We start from the raw sequence: 17,069 nt of genomic DNA, 5'->3' as shown, positions 1-17,069 counted from the left end.
CCCCGCGGTGCCCGGCCGCGGCGCTGCCGAGCGGGGCCGGGGGCAGCGAGAGGCCCGGCGGGTGGCGGCGGCGCTGCGCCCCCCGCAGAGCACTCGGGCCGCTGTCGGGAAGCCCGGGGGGGTGCCGGCGTACCGGGCAGCAGCAGCTCCCCGCTGGCCCCGGCGGGGCCCGCGCTGCGAGCACGCTGGGGGGCTCGGTCTAGTTGGTTTTAAAAGAAAATGGCTCAAACTGGGAAAGCGCTTGTCGTTCAGGGCAAGGGCATCTCGTCAGGGAGTTATGGCCAAAGCAGCTCTGCGAGCAATTCGCCTCCTAGTTTGTTGAGCAGTCCTGCTTGTGTGCCATCGTTAGCCCTGGGCAAGTGGATGCCAAAGGAACAAACAGCAAGGGTTAATATAGCGGGAGGGGGGCGGGGGGGGGGGCCTGTAGGCATCATCTAGTTACCTGCCTTGCCAGGACAGGGTCAGAAAGTTACTTTCCAGTAAACGTGGCCGAGCTGGCACTGCCACAAAAGAACACAAGCGGCCACTGAGTGTATGGAAACGTGGTCCAGAAATCAAAAGACAGGTCGTGCCTTTGGCATAGATAAGTTGGGAACCATCCTCCTATTCTACTGCTGCGGTGATGGCACTAAGTAGTTCAGCGTGGTGAAACCTTCCTATAAGAACCATATGGTTTTGGGGTGATGTCACAGTCCAGTATACCCTAGATGGTTTGACTCATGGAACACCTTGGCAGCACACTTCTTCCTCTTAGAAACTGTCTCTTGCCAGTGAGTTTGTGAAAAATGGGAGAGATGGCAAAGAAAACCTCAATCAGAGAGAGGGACACACTTCACTGTGATTAGCGCTGAAAATATTGATTACAACAGGACAGGAATCTAGTACCACTTTTTAGGGAGGAGATTCAGCCCTTTGAAATGCCTTCTTTTTCTTCATCACTAATAATGGTACAGCTCCTAGAACCTTCATTTTCCTTTCTGGAATGAGCCTTCACAGCTTTATCAAGCCTGTTCGCTCTGGCAGTGTTCTCGCCGACCAAAGTGGCTGATGTACAGTCACTTTCCTTAGCTGATCCTCAGTGTATTAGCAGCATTCTGTTATTGCAGACATGATCTCTAGAAGGAAGAGCTATAATAATAATAATAATAATTTTAAAAAGACAGAAAAAAGACTTTTGCTGAAAACACATCCAAGTAAATTCAGGTTGCAAAACCCGAATTCTATGAGTTTTGGGAAATGGCTATGAGCAGCAGCCATTTCAAGAGTACCTCTGTAATCAGTCGGACCATTTAATGGGGGAATGGAGAGCAAAATGCATTTTTTAATTGAGTGTATTTGTTTTTTTCCAGACATTAGAAGAAAGGCAGGATTTTATTTACAAGATGGCAATACACAGTAAACACAATCCATCTCTGCTCTTTCCAGGAGGAAGTATTTCCTCTCCAGTCCTTTTTCAAGTGCACGCATGCTCAGCCACAAAAACTTGTTTTTTTTTCAGGTCACTCCCCAGGCAAGACCAGGAGATTCTACAGTTCCTGTGCAATATTAAATGTTTCAGAATGGTATTAAACCCCCCCGTGATTACCCAGTTTTAGTTGGCAGGGACTTGGTAGCTGGCTGGGCTGAAATTCAGTTTCAGGCTTGGAAGATAAGAGGGTGCTGATGGGTCCTGTGGATATAGTATTATGGGCACAACGGGCACTATTTGTTTATTATTAGCCAGAAAGGATGCAAAACTAAAAACTAGAATCTATCACCCAGAGCAACCTCAGAAGCACTTCTGGGAACTCTGCTTCTGGGTCTCCATGACAAGGGAAAGACGGACTGAGTCAGCTACTAGTAAGCAATAAGTTACTGTATTCATTTTTTCTGCATCACCTCACACTGCATTGTGCCCTGGGAAGCAAAGACACCATGCCGAAAAGCAAACCTCCAACTGCCTCCTGCTCAACTTGTGCCTGAGACAGGCTTCAGGGGGTGACCTTGGGCAAGGCCAACTGCACAGAGTTGTTCCGAGTGATGGTTGCGTTACTCCCCTCTCTTCCGAGAGGGAGTAACTGGGAACTCTTCCCAACAGAGCCACTCCAGAACTTACACAAAGATACCCATCTAGCTTTTATTTGCTTCCTCCGTGACCCCCAAACGATAAGGTACTCGCAGCCTGAATGGCAGGGATAACAGAAAGCAATGATATGTAAGAACCTGACCAGAAGGTGCATGTGGTTCTCCTGGGTATTGCCTCGGTGCCCGGAGAATTTTCTGGGCTCACCTGTTCCAACAGTTCAGCCTTCTCCTCGTCCAGCTGAGCAACGCGCTCTTCCAAGGTGGGATCTTGACTTCAAGTGCTCCTCCCACGTGCTGTGCAAGTCCTTGGATGTCAGAGCCAGCATGTTCTGCTTCTGCATCTGTGAAAGCAACAGTGGCAGAAGAAAAAGTAAGGTGGCCGGAAAAGACAAGAGCGCAGGAGAATGCAGTAACTCACACAGAAACAGGCCTAAGCTCTCCTCCACCCATCCAAGACCTATGGCCAAGGTTGATGTGGAGTGTAAAACACACCTTAGGAACCATAACCAAGAACAGCAGCTGGAGCTGATGGGAAGAAGGAATACTCTAGAAGCGACAGGATGAGGTTGCAACTTCGGGGAACAAGATGACGTGTCCACGCACACACAAAATCACCCTACAGCTTTCCTGCAAAGCTCCTCTGGTTCCCTCTATACTTCAGTTTCCATAAGAACACTGCAAAACGTGGTGCAAAAGTACAACATTCGCTCCTACTTTCAACAGCTACACTCAGATATATTCATATAGTTACAGACATTAAGGACATTAGTTTTCAACTTTTTTTCCAACTCCTTTTGCAAGTGCAGCTTGTCTCTCTCCAGGTCACTGTGGTAGCGTGTAGTAACTTCAAGTGAAGCTTCTGGCATAGATTGCTTTTTAGGTGCATCAGCAAGCTCCTGCTGCAGTTGTCCAACCATGCCCTAACAAAACAGTTAAATGAGCATGAAGAAAGTTCTAAGAACATGAAATACACCTTTAACTTATTTTATTATACAATTAGACCTGTCTTTAGATTGAACCCAAAGGTATGAAATTTTGCCTGCCACCAGCAGGCATCTGCGCAGATGATGAACCTCTCATCATCTTTCTCAGCTGAGCACCTTTGACTATCAGCAGCTGTTCGTGAGGATTTCTGGTTCCTAACACATAAAAAAGGCTCAGGTATTGTTCTTCCTTGAACAATACACAAGCACACACTGCAATCAGGTATTTTTTTCTAACAAAACCCAAAGAAATCTGTTGTGATCTAAGAGCCATAGTTTGACTGCAAATATTACTCTGGTGACTGAAGGCAGGACTTTGTGTTAGATTGTTCTTTCTTCTGTTTCTTCACTATACAAGTACAATTAAATGAATACAAATATCTGAAAGGTCTTTTGAGATACACTTTAAGAGTATGTTGAATCACATCCTCTTGTAGTCTTCTTACTGAGCTCGTTTTAGAATAACAACTGCCTTTATACTGATAGATTAGGTTTACAAAATTCTGGATAGCTCATATATATATATATATATATATACACACACAGTCTTCAAAAGGAGCCTGTTATTTTGGTAGTAAGAATACAAAGCAAGTCACAGATTAAAATGATTGACAGTACGGCTGGAGTGTGGCTACATATCATAAAAGAGAAGGGAAAGCTTAAGGTCACTGTCTGACATGAACTTTGAGGAACAGGCAGGCCCCTCAGAATCCTCAAAACACATACAGAAATCAACAGCTGGACATTACTAATACTCTTCAATCTAGATAGCAACTAAAAGAGAAACTGTAGAAGAATGGCTGCAGAAGCGTGGCCTTAGAATCTCTGAAGATCTGCACAATCCAGGCCTGGTATTAGAACAGGCCTGTAATCAGAATTGTGCTGAAGTTGCTGTGCTGAAGTTAACAAGAAAGGTAGCCTTGAGCTATTCTTGAATCCTGAGACCAAGTAATTATGTTGTGCCAACAGGCCGTGGCTGTAACAAGCTACAGCTGCTGGGAAAGCAGGTGCAGGGCCAAGAAAGAGAGGGAGCGGTATGGGAAAATAGGGAGTAACAAACTACAAGGCTGAAGCACAGCAACACAATTAGCTACATGGATAGAATGCTTATTTTAGTCATGATAATTAGGGGTGTGAGAACCACGCGCGTTTAGAGACTACTAACCAATTCTATTTCTGCTTTACGAATGTGCATGTGTATCGGTTCTATATAAGTAGTGTTAGAAACTAATAAAGTTGAGCAAGATGCGTAACTCATCTTGAGCGTCTTCTTGACCCCAGCGAACCCTTCTTCCAACAAGAAACTATTTTTTCCCCTCTGTAGAAGCTTCATATAAATCCAACCCCAACCACTTCACTTGTCTGCATCTTCATTTCTCAGCCCTCGTGTATTGGACGGTTCCTGCTTTTATACCACTCTCATTCATGTCATCAGTGCAATACTTATATAAAAAACATCAAATACAAAAACTATTCTATAGGGCATATGTCTTAGGGTTAAGATTTAACTTATATCTTAAGGTTTAAGCCTTAGGGATAAGTCTTAGGGTTAAGTTTTAGGGTGAAGTCCTAGGGTTAAGTTTTAAGGTTAAGACAGGGTTAAGTCTTAGGGTTATGTCTTAAGGTTAAAGTCTTAAGATTAAATCTCAGGGTTAAGTTTTAGGGTAAAGTCTCAAGTATAAGGCTCAATGTTAAGCCTCAGGGATATGTCTTAAGGTTCAGTCTTAGAGTTAAGTCTTAAGGTTCAGTCTTAGGGTTAAGTCTTAGGGATAAGTATTAAGGTTAAGTCTTAGGGTTAAGTCTTAAATTTAAGACCTAGGGTTAATTCTTAGGGTTAAAATCTTAGACAAAAAAATTTGTGGGACAAAAAGACTTAGTGGGGTATTTTCATTCTCACAGTGCTGTTTCCTCTCCTTTCGTTGTCAGTAACCTAGCTACCCAGTGATTTTGGGGGGACGTTAGGGTTAGCATAGATGTTAGGTTAGCTTTAGATGCTTTACATGTTAGAGATGCATTCCTCGTGATTCTGCTCCACGCACAAGAAAAAGCCCAGTTTGCCTTTGCCTGGAGCGGGACTCAGTATGTTTTCAAACAGTTTTCTGCAAGGATACAAACACTGCCCCACTATCGCTCACAATGCTCCGGCCACAGTCCTAGCACAGATCACCATTCCACCTGGCCTCACAGTGTATCGATACATTGACGGCATCCTCAGCAGGGCAGAAGGGCCAGAAAGCGTTACAGATGCAATGAAAAACATTTGGGCAACACTAATCAAGTTGGGACTGGAAGTCCCAGAGTCAAAGTGCCAAGGGCCAGCACGAGAAGTTAAATTCCAAGGAGTCTGGTGGGTTGCAGGAGCTGCCTCTCTTCCACCAGACTCACTGGAAAAGAAAGAATCTGGGCACAATCCATCCAGTACGCTGGAACTACAACAAGTTCAAGGGACTGTGAAGTACTGGTGTAACCATATTCCTGCCTTTTCTGTCATTGCTCGTCCCTGGTAGAATTTGTTATAAAAGGGAAAATCATGGCAGTGGACATCTCATCAGCTCTGTGGTACCGTCAAGTTCCCCTTCCTGCAGGAGCATAACAGAGCCTGGCCGTGGGGTCTCCACTCCGCTCCAGCCCCCGTTACCCCTGTCAGCACGTGCTGAGGTTGCAGGCTGCGCTGCTTAGGGAGCCGTGGCAACACACATTTAGGATGGTGAATGCCAGCCATCCTGAAAGCGACAGCTGTCTCTTACCCTAAAAAGCTTCCTGTAATACTATGCTTCTCTGAGGTCCCAGTTTTCTCGAATTGCCCTGGCCAGCCCCCCGACTGCACCCCAGCATCATCCACCCTGCATGGCCCAACTGGTGGAGGAGGTGCTGCGGAGGCAGCCCTGGGTCATTTTGACCCTCTTGCCACCACCACCGGGCATCTCCTCCTGCCGGGTGGTGCCCAGAACAGGCAAGGCTGCTGGTAAACAGGCCAAGTGCCCCACATTGGCTGACACCCTCAGGATGCCAGAGACGTCCCCACGGGGCAGCATGCCACCCAAGAAGAGGAAGAAGATGGTGGTGTGCCCGGTGGCAAAAAGCTCCAAAACCCTCTGGGAGGGGAAGCTGGACAGGGATGCCATGGCGGTGGGCTGTAGTGGGGAGCAGGGGTCAGCAGCAAGCAGAGGGCATCCAATAGCGACTACGTGCCCACCAAGCAAGCCAGAACCCTGAGGAACACCAGGAGACAAAGTGCTCCACACCGCGCCAGTCACAGTTGATATATTGATAGAGGAGGTGTGGAGCACAGATCCCTCTGACGTGTGACCTGCACCTGCCCACTGCAACCCCAGCCCTCTACCAGATCTGTCTGTCTTAATTCATTAAACGTTTGACGTTCCTTGCACAGCGCCTCTGCCTGCGGTCATTCACGCAGCGGGAGATGAGGGTTAATGCAGCCCCTGCCACATGCAGAGATCTGACCCTCCACCTTCCCCTCTGTCGAGGTGACACCTTCACCGAGCTGGCCCACTCTCTAGAGTATTTACAAATGAAGGGACTCTCATCAAGGGAGGCAGCCTTGGCAGGGGTGATAAACAAAGACCAGGCAGCGGAAAGAGCACCGTTATCTAAGTTGCGCAGGAAGAAGACTTCCAATGAGGAAAGTTCTGGCTGCAAGAGAACACAAGCTGATCAGGTCTTGGGATCCACTGACACCAACAGAAAATGAGTTTAAAATAGGACAAAGATAATTGTGGTAGTGGGAGATGGTGACCTCTAACTGAAATAGTTCTGCCCCAAAGAGGCCAAAATCCCGCTTGGGGAGCATGCGTAGTCCGTAAAACACTTCAGCAGTGCTACTGAGGATGCGTACGCGTTTGCATTAGAAGCGAGAAACCAGTCACCAAACCTGTGTATGACACATGACTATGCAACGTGTGGCGCTCTGAGAAAGGCCTGAACCCCTTCTCAGTGTTCCAATTGGACCTAAAAACTTTGCATGCACTTTTTAATCGCTGCCCCCAAAGTGATTTCCCCACAGGGTCAGTAAGCAAGGGGGTGGCGGAGTGGCTCTCTCAGACCCCCTGCCAGCCCTGCCCTGGGTGCCGGTGCCTCCGGCCCTGCCCCAGCAGACGTTGCTGCGCTGATGGAGGGGCTCCCTCCCTCTCCACTGCATTTGCAAAGGGAATGGCTGGCTCACCCTTTGCTGCCCACGCAGCCAGCCCTCACCTTTAGCTGCTGTCATTCCCAGGGGCGCCGGCTCTCTCCCAGCACCCTCACACCTTCTCCCTGCAGCACCGCGAGAGAAGCGTTCGCCAGGCACACGGGTGCCGTCACTGCCCTGCGCAGCTGGGCACCCCAGACTGGCACTGCCTGACTGCCTCCCTCACCAAGCACCTCCACCTCCACAGTCTCAAGCTCCATCCCTTTAGATGGAAAGGGGGTCACTTTATTGAGAAGTAACCGTTCCTCATGAGGAACACAGTCTCTTCAGGAGGCAAAATACTTTAGTAGCGTTTAGAAACAAAGCTGGGGCATTTGTGGGGCCACCTCATCACTACTCCAAACAATGTGTCCTTTGTGGAGAAAAACTGAAGAGCTAGAGAGTTTCCAGAGGACAGCAAAACCTGACCTGCTGAGAGCTTAGGACAGTCCACGTCATGTTCTTCTTCACACTTGGTGCACATTTGACAAGCTGCGAGATGATGGTAATTTACTTCCTTCAGAGAGGACAGCAAGACACTGTTGCCAACTCAGCGTAGGTTTTTTGTTTTTTTTTTTCTGGTTGACCAAGCAAAGAAACGGAGGCAGTTTCAAAGTGCGCAGAAGCACAGCTGCAGACATAATTCCTGCTGTCACGCAGGCAGCAGGAGTGAACTTCATCCCTTTGGGTCCTTTTGAGAACACCAAGCACCCAGATGGTGCTGAAGGATGTTTTTTTTTTACATAGGGGACCCTCGGAGAGAATCAGACATGTCCAGTTTTATTCCCTGGGAAAATGCCCTGACACTGTCCTGCCCCTCAGGTGGCGTAGGACAATTAAACTTATTAGTAAGCATGGGCTGATTCCTGGCCCACCATGATTCGAACAGCAGCCCACAAATCCCTCAAATAGTTTTGTTCTGCCTGTACTTACGACAGTTACATTGCTCTATGTTGTGGGGGGAAGCAGATCACACAGCTTGCTCCTTTGATGCGCAGGGCTGCATTTCAAAGGACTACGACAAGCCCAGAAGAGCACAGCACAGTACGGCTTACGAATCAAGTCAATATTGCATCACAAACCATAATGCATGTGTCTGTCTGAGAAAACGGGGTTTATGTAGGCACATGCGAAATGGGTCTCCTGCTCAAAACCCAGCAAATCCTGTTTAGAAAAGTTCATATATTGAAATGATAGGGCAACATGCTTTTGGATTTGTCTCTAAATCCCCACGTAGATGTAACTCCTTCACTGCCATCTGAAATCGTACAGCTTGAGGCACTTTTATGTAAAGCCAAGAAAGCTCAGCTCAGAAGGCAAAGATCCTTCTTAACGGAACGGATCATCTGTAACTACAAGACACCTTCCCTCCCACTGAAACATAACAGCAGAGTTAAAAGCAGTTTTTAAATTCCAAGTGGAAACATTCAAAGTTTGAAAAGTACAGGACATTCTCTTCCTAGCACAAAATAATCAACTTTTCCCTACTTCTCTGCAAACCTTAACCCCAGTGTTTTGTATTTTTCACGCTACAGCACAGAAAGCCAATCTCAACAGCTGCACAACGGCTTCCAGTGCCAGTGTGCAAAGCATTGAGGAGTCTGGGCTCAGTCTTGGCAGTACAGGAGTGATCCACCTCAAATGCACTGCACAGTCTGCATCTGGGGGTATCACAGGTCAATAGTTAATCACTGCTTTTCCTCCCAGTAACAATAAAAAGAGAAAAAAAGAAAATCTCCTTACTTCCACGGCCCTTCTTTACAGGCTAGAGGTTTATGGAAGTGACGACCCATTTCACCCTACATACAAGACACCTTTTGAACAATTTTTAAAGCTGTCCCTAAAACCCCGGATTTTACACAACAATCAGTCCAAAGAAAGTACAGAGGTCTCTGCTCTACTGGACACATGCAGGAACACTTGTGTTTACTGGACACCTTTGTAAAGGGAAAAGGCATTACACCAGCGTACCAGATCCTTGCCCAAAAGACTTTTCAAACCACCTGTTTGTTGACGCAGTCGCTGCACTTCAACCCTTCCACCCGTGACAACATCCTCTCAGGGGGCAGACTTGCCTGCACTTGATCACAGAACCAGTCAGCACAGTTCAGATCGAACCAAGCTAAAAACCGGGCCCAGTCTCTACGTTCACGGTTGGGATACACGGCTCCTATCACAGGGCTCACACTGTAGTCCCACCTGAGTTACGTATCTGAAGTTGCATTTCTCACGGGTCAAATATTCCTCTTCAGATCTGCCTTGAAACTGAGGGCTCATGATCAGCGAGAGAAGAGAGTTCCTTGCCTCCTGTGCAGTCAGGTCGCGTTCCCCTGCTAAAAGCAGCCTGCTCAGGCCTCCCATTTGTGACCAATCTGTTAAAAGAATAAAACCAAGTCTGAAGGTTATTCATTTGCTTCCTTAAACATCCTACCATTTGCAGCATTCGGCCCCCAGAAGACGACTTCTGTCATAGCAACTTCTCCAAGCAACCTGCTATAAAAGGCAGGTCAACAGAATCACCAACAGCCAGGTCTGTACCCTCGGGGAGAGACTTTCAAAGCTCTTTGGAGGATTGCACTGGATCTGTGTGCTTTAGACCCCACTGCGTGGATTTACTATTTTACTGGCAAAGGTTTTATGTACCACACATGAACATCTTCAAAACACCTACTGTAATGATCTCATGCATAGACAGACACAATGATTCTCTAATATCACACAGGAAGAACTCAATGGATGCTCCTACCGAGGCAGTGGCTCCCTTCTGTAGCCACTGAACAAGCAAAAGGATGGATCAGAACGACATTATCAAGCTCTGAAGCAAAATTTCTCTCTTCCTTTAGCTGTAATTTAGAGCTTCATTGAGTGCTGAAGAGTGTCAGCCTGACAGCTCTGAAGCATGAAGCGCTTGATCCTCTGTGCCAGAACCGCACCGGCACTGGCCACACAAGCTGCCTGTGTACTCACAGGGTCAGGGTCAGGGTCCAGGTCCAAGTTCCGGGTCTGGGTCTGTACTGCCCTGCCAGCGCAACACAGAAGTGAGGAAAGTAAAATGGAGATAGAAGTGTTCTTTCTCCACGTAATTGATGCTGGCAGCTTCTTGCCTCCAGCATTCCTGCACCTCAGGAGCTTGGGAAATGACAACAAATATGAAAGTTCCTGAAAATAATTTGCCTGACACACCACAGCGTAGCACTTCCGTATGCCCACACCACACTTCTGGCTCCCAGCTGCTCTCCCGTGCTTCCCTCTAGCTACCTTTGAGGCACCTTTTCCACCTCCTCAGATCTGGCCAGCTGAAGAACACCCAACTCATGGCTCTAACATTCTTCCCCTTCCTCTCAACATCTTCCTGGTGGTCTCAGCTTTCTGCCCTCCAGATTAGGCGTTTATCATAACAGGACAAGGATAGCACTGGGGTGTTTTTTTTTTTTTTTTTTTTTTTTCTGTAAGGAAGGCAAATACTTAAAACTCTTTATTAAAATATAAAAATTAAGAGGAAGGGAAAAGCCAAAATGACAGCCAAGTGGAAGTTTCATTTGGTGCTCAAACCACCTGAATACTTATGCTGCAGCTGCAGCCGAAAGCTGGCCCTTAGATGGCTGATCAGGATAAAGCCCCAAATCCTGCCAGTAAGGTTTCAAATTACAAAATAATCCACCTAAGGGAGGGCAAAATGGATAAACACAAACATTGCCGTATGTTTACAGGGCCTTCACAGCACAATGGTTCTCTGATGGCACCGAGATCTTAGCAGTATGAAGAATTACAAAGGTCAAGTGCTATTTATAAGCAACGTACCCTTAAATCAACACTAGTGACAAAAGAGCCAAGCACTTGACTTGCAGAACGGCAGATGACTTGTGACTTTCTCCACAGCTTCTACTACTGATGAAGCTTACAACCACCTCACCATTTGGGAACGACATCCGTTGCTAGTGTTGCTCTGGTTGGAAACTCAGCCAGAAGGAATTTGTCATTACAGGAATTCTCATGCCACTGAACTGGCATGGCAGCAAGGTACACAAGCCTCTTAATCCCTTCTTATACTTTTACACTTGTGCCATAAAACCATTCTCCACTCTCCATCTCACCACCTCTCCAAGCAGTAAAGGCCCATCTGCCACACACTTGTCACAAACTACATAGGATAATGACACAGGTTTCAAATACATCAGAAAGTATCAAATCAGAAACTTTAAAACATAAAAGAAAATTAAAAAAAGGTGGCAGTGGGACACTATTTTCTACCTTGACTGTTAGGTTCACAAGCTGCTAGTAGTTAACATTAATGGCTCACTATTTCAAGTGAACTGGCAACAGTTCTGCAATGTGTGGACATCAGCGAGAGATGCTGCCTTTCACCAGTTCAGGTGCTCCACCTATACCTCGTCACAGATTTGTTTTGTTTTGGTTTTTTTTTTTTTTTAATGCTTATCAGGGTAGGATCTGCCTACCAAGACCAGATTTTAAGTAAAGTTACATTACGCTCCTCTTGATTTAAATACAGCAAGATAGCTCCACTGCTACGTTCTGCCACAAGAACGTAAACACCTCCAGCTTCATAGACACCCATACACTATTTTTGTAAGGAACAAATGACTAAACATGGAACAACACTATGAAAAAGCAAAAGAATGCACACAATCAGCATTTCCCTATTTGGACCAAAACCCGAAAATCTCTAACAGCAGATAAGTCTGAATTAAAAATCAACCACATCCAGATGCCAAATGGGGTAGGGGTTATTGTACGCCACAGACCTGGACTTGACTGTTGAAGGAAATGACGCACTAAGGAAAATTTGAGGGGGTTCTGCAGAAGTTTAATGAGAGCCTTGGCAACTTCACCTGGGACATAAAAGGTGAATGCGCTACACTACCACCCGCAATAAAGGAAACTAGTCTCGCATTTTGAGTCCAACACCACATCCGCAAACAAAATGAGGCTGCTAAGTTTGAGGAGCACTGATGGAAACCTCACCTGCCATCCCAAAGTTATGCTATGGCATTTCTTCCCTTTTTGCCACTTTCCTCAGCCTTCGTACATCTTTTGCAGAATCTGAAGCAAGGGCCCATAGCTTCTTCCTGTTTCTAACAGTGAATGTCTGGGTTTCACACGCTGGTTTCTTGTGCGGCGCCAATAAGACCCAACACTTGCCTTCATAAATGCATCCGCACACTAGGGAAGAAAAGGAAAATTACCAGTCATGACACTGTACTTCCCACAGGGCAACAGAGTGCCCCACTTTAAGAGAGGGTTTAAGACAGTAAGTAACCCTCAAGTATCTTCATAAACAAGCACAGTTTAATCATGTGCTTTTAATCTGACTACCGACACAATCTAACAAGAAGACACATTAAGGGAAGCAGAGCTGTATTTTAAAAAGTGGGGCTTCTCTTTCCTCTCCTGAGGGTTTACCATCCAGAGCTGGCTGAAGTTCTGAACCTGTAAACCACTCCCCCACGCTTCTATGCTTGCTCTGGGAAAGAAAGACGGCTGTTTGAACTCTTTTGCAGGTACAGTCTTTCTTTACTTTTGAGTTGGAAGGAAATGAAAAGCTGCCATCAGTCCCACTTATGGCACAGAGACACACCTATGTTCCATGCACATGCCTGCACAGAAACGCACACAGAGGGAAACCATCCCTTGGGTATTAAATACAGAAACAGCACTGAAAACCTTGACTTCTGTGAGTCCCTGCAGCATTCTCCGAGGTCAATATACAGCATGCTTGTGGCAGGATCACCACTGCATGTGCGTCACTTGCTTTCATTTCCATCTTCATCTCTAACCTGGCACTTGCCACCTCCAGACTGCAGCATTCATAAAAGCAATTCCGTTTACTAGAAGCACAGCATGCATAAAAGCAATTCCGTTTACTAGAAGCACAGTGTGAACCTTCTGCATGAAGTCTAGTATTTAAAGAAATTGCTGTAAAGAACAAAAATCTGCCGGCACCACTGACACACATACACACTGTGTTTTCTGAACAGGGACGGTATATGAAACCTGCAAACTAAGGACTGCGACAGCTTGCTCCTTGCCCCTCTTCTTTTGCCCTCAGGCTGGTGCAAGAGCTCCTTTCACCAGAGCAGGCACACCACAGACACAGCCTCACCGAGGGGAAGGGTGGGGAGGGGATAAAGGCAGAGGGGGAAAGGAAAGACCCACAGAAGCAGCTTTGCCGCCCACTGCCAAAGCCACAGCCTGCTCATCCTGTCCCCTCGCCCTGCCTGTGCTGGTCTGTGCCTCTGTCCTCCTTCCCGCCCCTCCGCTCCTCTCTCTGTCCCTCTCTCCTGCTGCTGATCCTGTATTCCCTGCAGCACCCCCCCGCCTCTCTGTCTCTGTCCCTCTCCAACTCTCTGCCCGCTCCTCACCAGTCCCTGTCCTTTCTCCATCCCTGCCCAGCCCCTCTCGCTCCCTCTGGCCGCCTCCTGTCCCTCTCTGGCCACCCCTCCGCCTTGACCCACCTCTCCTTGCCGCTCGGTGCCTCCCTTCCCCTCGTCCCTGCCCCACGGGGGCTCTGGGGCCAGGATCTGTGCTTGGACAACCCCGGGCAATGGCCCCGGGCCTGCAGAGCCACAGGGCCCGATTGCAGGGCAGGGATGTCCCATAGCATGCTGGGAGAAGGTGTGCCCCGGGGCATGCTGGGAGCTGTAGGCCTGGGGCTGCTGGCAGCCAGGTTGTTCCCAGGGCATGCTGGGAGCTGTAGGCCCGGGGCTGCCCCATGGCCAGGTTGTTCCCAGGGCATGCTGGGAGCTGTAGGCCCGGGGCTGCTGGGTACCTGTGGCCGGCTGTGGGAGGCCCTTAGGCCAGCGCAGGGGTGTCTGCTGCCTGCTGGCTGCCCGGGGGTTCTGTGGGGAGGCTCCAACCCCCTGGCGTGCCGGACCCCCCGGGGCAGCTGGAGTCAGGCCCGGCCGGGGCAGCCCTGGGGGTGAGCCGAGAGCTAAGGAGGGAAAGAGGTGCCGGCAGGTGTCCTGGGCACAGGCACCGGACACCCCGACTCGCAGAGCACCCCGCAGCCGCCCCGGCGTTCGTAGTTCCTGCAGGAATAGGGCTAGCGTGTTTTGCTGCTGACTCCGGCAGGGCTCTGGCTACACCTGTCCTGCTGAGGGACTGGCAATATGCAGCTGCCTGGGAGAGTCACCAGCCAGAGTATGAGTGCTCAAGCCTTGTTTCCCTTGCTGGAAAACACTTCATTTTTTAAATACAGCCTCTCAGCGGCGAGATCCAGGCAGTCAGGATTGCTTCCATTAGGGAGCAGCCTGGTGACTCGAGGCTGCTGCCTTCAGTGGCACAGCTGGACGCTTCTCCTCGCTGACAGGATTAAGTTATAAAGAATCACTAGGAGAGGCTGCAACTAAAGCAGTGATTAACTCGGCCTATTGAATAAGCTCAGTAAGGGGTGGCAAGCTTTCTGAGGCACCTGGGCTATACCAATAGATGAGGGTAGTGGGGTAACGGTGTGTTGCCTTCAATACAGCACAGAGAATAAATGAAGTTCTATAGGAACAAGTAGAGCACACGTTCCCCAAGAAAGTTCAGCTGGAGTTCAGGAGCTTGCTGACTGCCAGCAGTCTCGAGAGACCCCAAGAAAGACCCCCAGGAGCAAAGCGACATACGCAAGTGCCTTATGCAGATCTAAACGATTTTGAGGAAGTAGTTATAATGTGTCTTATATTTTGGAGAAATGTGATGAACATGTATGTTTTGTTGTAATGAATTGCAGAAGGCTGTTCAGGTGGCTGCACGTGATTTGAGATGCTAATCTCCGTGTGCCCAGTGCTGCAATAAAGAATGCCTGCCTTCTAAACTTACAAGAGGAAGTCACGAGGGTTTTCTTTTGGCCCGTTTTTTGGTATCATGGCAAGTGCTCAGCCAGAGGTTTGGCAGGTACAGGTGGCCCGATGGGGAGCTTGCTATCCTTGCCGTGCTGCTGCTTTGGCAGCCACCTGGGGGTAGGAGGGGGCAGGTGTTCTGGCTTCCCAGCTGGTGTCTTGCAAATGCACTAGGTGAGGTGTGGACTGCAACCTATAATGCAAACCCTGCATCCTTTGGAAGTGAAAAAGGGAGCATATGTAGTATTTTCTGGGGGATTTCCCCCCCCCCCCCTTGTTAGATCTCTGGGATTCAGATAACCTTTAATAGATAGTTGGTGTGATTTAAACCAAGAGTTAGCTTGTTGGTGACCTGATACAACTATACCGTTTGGCGTGGCAGTTAATCTCCACCATTGCCATGAACTCAGGGGGTCTGAGGAAAGTGGCCATCAAGCACTGCGCCAGGAGGGTGGCTGCAGGGGACAGCAAGCTGCAGCTGACGGCATCAGCACCTTTAGTCCTTCCTGGCCACCATGGCCTGCCTCTGCCTTGTCCTTGCTCTGATCTCATGGCGCTGCTGCACAGAGATACCCAAACCTCGCCGGGACGTGGTCCCAGGCAACTTGCTTGAGCAGATGTTGGACCAGATGTTCTCCATGGGTCCCTTCCAGTTGCCACCCTCCTGTGTGATATTGTGCTCTGGTTTCGCACCTAAAGCACCTCAACGCAGCCCTGATGCCCAATGGAAAGGTCACTGGGAGAAGGGACCATCCCAAACTCCTCCCTGAGGATTCATCCCCAGATAACAGCTCCCCACGCCAGAAAGTCCCATGGCAGGCACAGGCACAAGAGAGAAAAGAATGTTTTATTGGTAATAATGGTTGCGGGGGCCCAGCAGACAGAGTGGTTCAGCTGCTGAAAACGAACCAGCACCTGCAATGAGAGAGTCAGAAAGCTCTGCTAACTCCCTGAAAGCAGGAAGAGGCAGGACTTTGTTCCCCTTTGTGCGGGGAACAGCATTCAGCAGGAACTCTTCGTGGCCCAGAAGAGAGAGCTGTTGCTGCCATCAGCTAAGGGGTGTCTCTGGTGCCTTGTCCCCATGGGGAATGCCCTTAGAGGCCTGCGTGGGAGCAGAGATGCGTAGTGCCCCTGTGCCATGAAGCAGGGCTCCGTGGGGAGCCCCTGGGCAGCTGCCACGGAGCTCGTTCCAAACCCTGCCCAGCACCATCCCTCGCCCTCCCTTGCCAGCAAGTTGCACTGACGCAGATGAGTGCTGAGAGTTGGGAAAGACGGGTGCAGTGCTTGGTACACACCTGGGCTTCCTGACCTTCTGCACCTTCCTGCATCTTTGCACTGGTGCAGCCCCAAACACCTTTTCTTTCTTCTTCCTCTTCTTTTCTGTGCAGCTTTCACTGTCCTCTCCCCAGGGCTCTTTTCTCTTTGGCTGCCTTTTGTTTGTTCTTTGTTTCTTGTTCTGGAGAGAGCCTGCAGACCTTTCCATCCCACAGTGGCATTAGTTAGGGGGAAAGCCACCATCCACTGGAGTCCGTTCTGATTTTAACCAAAGTGATTCCATTTTACCTTCTGTCCTCTGAAAGGCTGGCCAGATCGACTGGACACCCCAGGGGGCCTGCTGCACTCTCGGGGGCAGTTGGAGGCAAAGCTGGAGGTGCCTACAAGATAAATGTTGCAGTTGGCAGGTGGCAAGAGACGATCTGGAGTAGGAAGCAACTGCTGGCCAAACTGCTCCCTTAGCTCTCCAGCTCTCCAGAGGAGATCCCTTTGGCTGGTTTGCATCAGCCACAAGGCACAGTCATCTGCTACCTCCCCCCCAGACTCGATGAAGCTCTAACAAAGTAGGATCCGGGCAAAACCCCTCTGAGCTTGGCAGCGACCCCCCTCTGTCTTTTTGTAGCTATTTTGTGGGCCTTTTGTTTGATCAAGCACATGCCTAGTGCATTTGGGAATCATCTTGCTACTTTCCCTTCCTATGCATCAGCCTTGAGGGGCTGG

The 17,069-nt window shown here is 48.7% G+C and overlaps 1 long non-coding RNA gene across 1 annotated transcript; it reads right to left on the bottom strand.

The window, feature by feature from the left end:
* Positions 1-527: 527 nt before the first annotated feature.
* On the bottom strand, positions 528-13,844 carry LOC121082206. The gene is made up of 4 exons (XR_005825940.1): positions 13,707-13,844; positions 12,217-12,414; positions 2,270-2,405; positions 528-1,128 (listed from the first exon to the last, which is right to left on the bottom strand). It is a non-coding gene; the product is annotated as an uncharacterized LOC121082206 (long non-coding RNA).
* Positions 13,845-17,069: the final 3,225 nt, after the last annotated feature.

This window comes from Falco naumanni, unplaced genomic scaffold (genome assembly GCF_017639655.2).
Source record: "Falco naumanni isolate bFalNau1 unplaced genomic scaffold, bFalNau1.pat scaffold_42_arrow_pat_ctg1, whole genome shotgun sequence".
Lineage (NCBI taxonomy): Eukaryota > Metazoa > Chordata > Aves > Falconiformes > Falconidae > Falco > Falco naumanni.
Note: the sequence above shows the minus strand (reverse complement) of the source record. Positions and strands in the feature narration are given on the sequence as shown.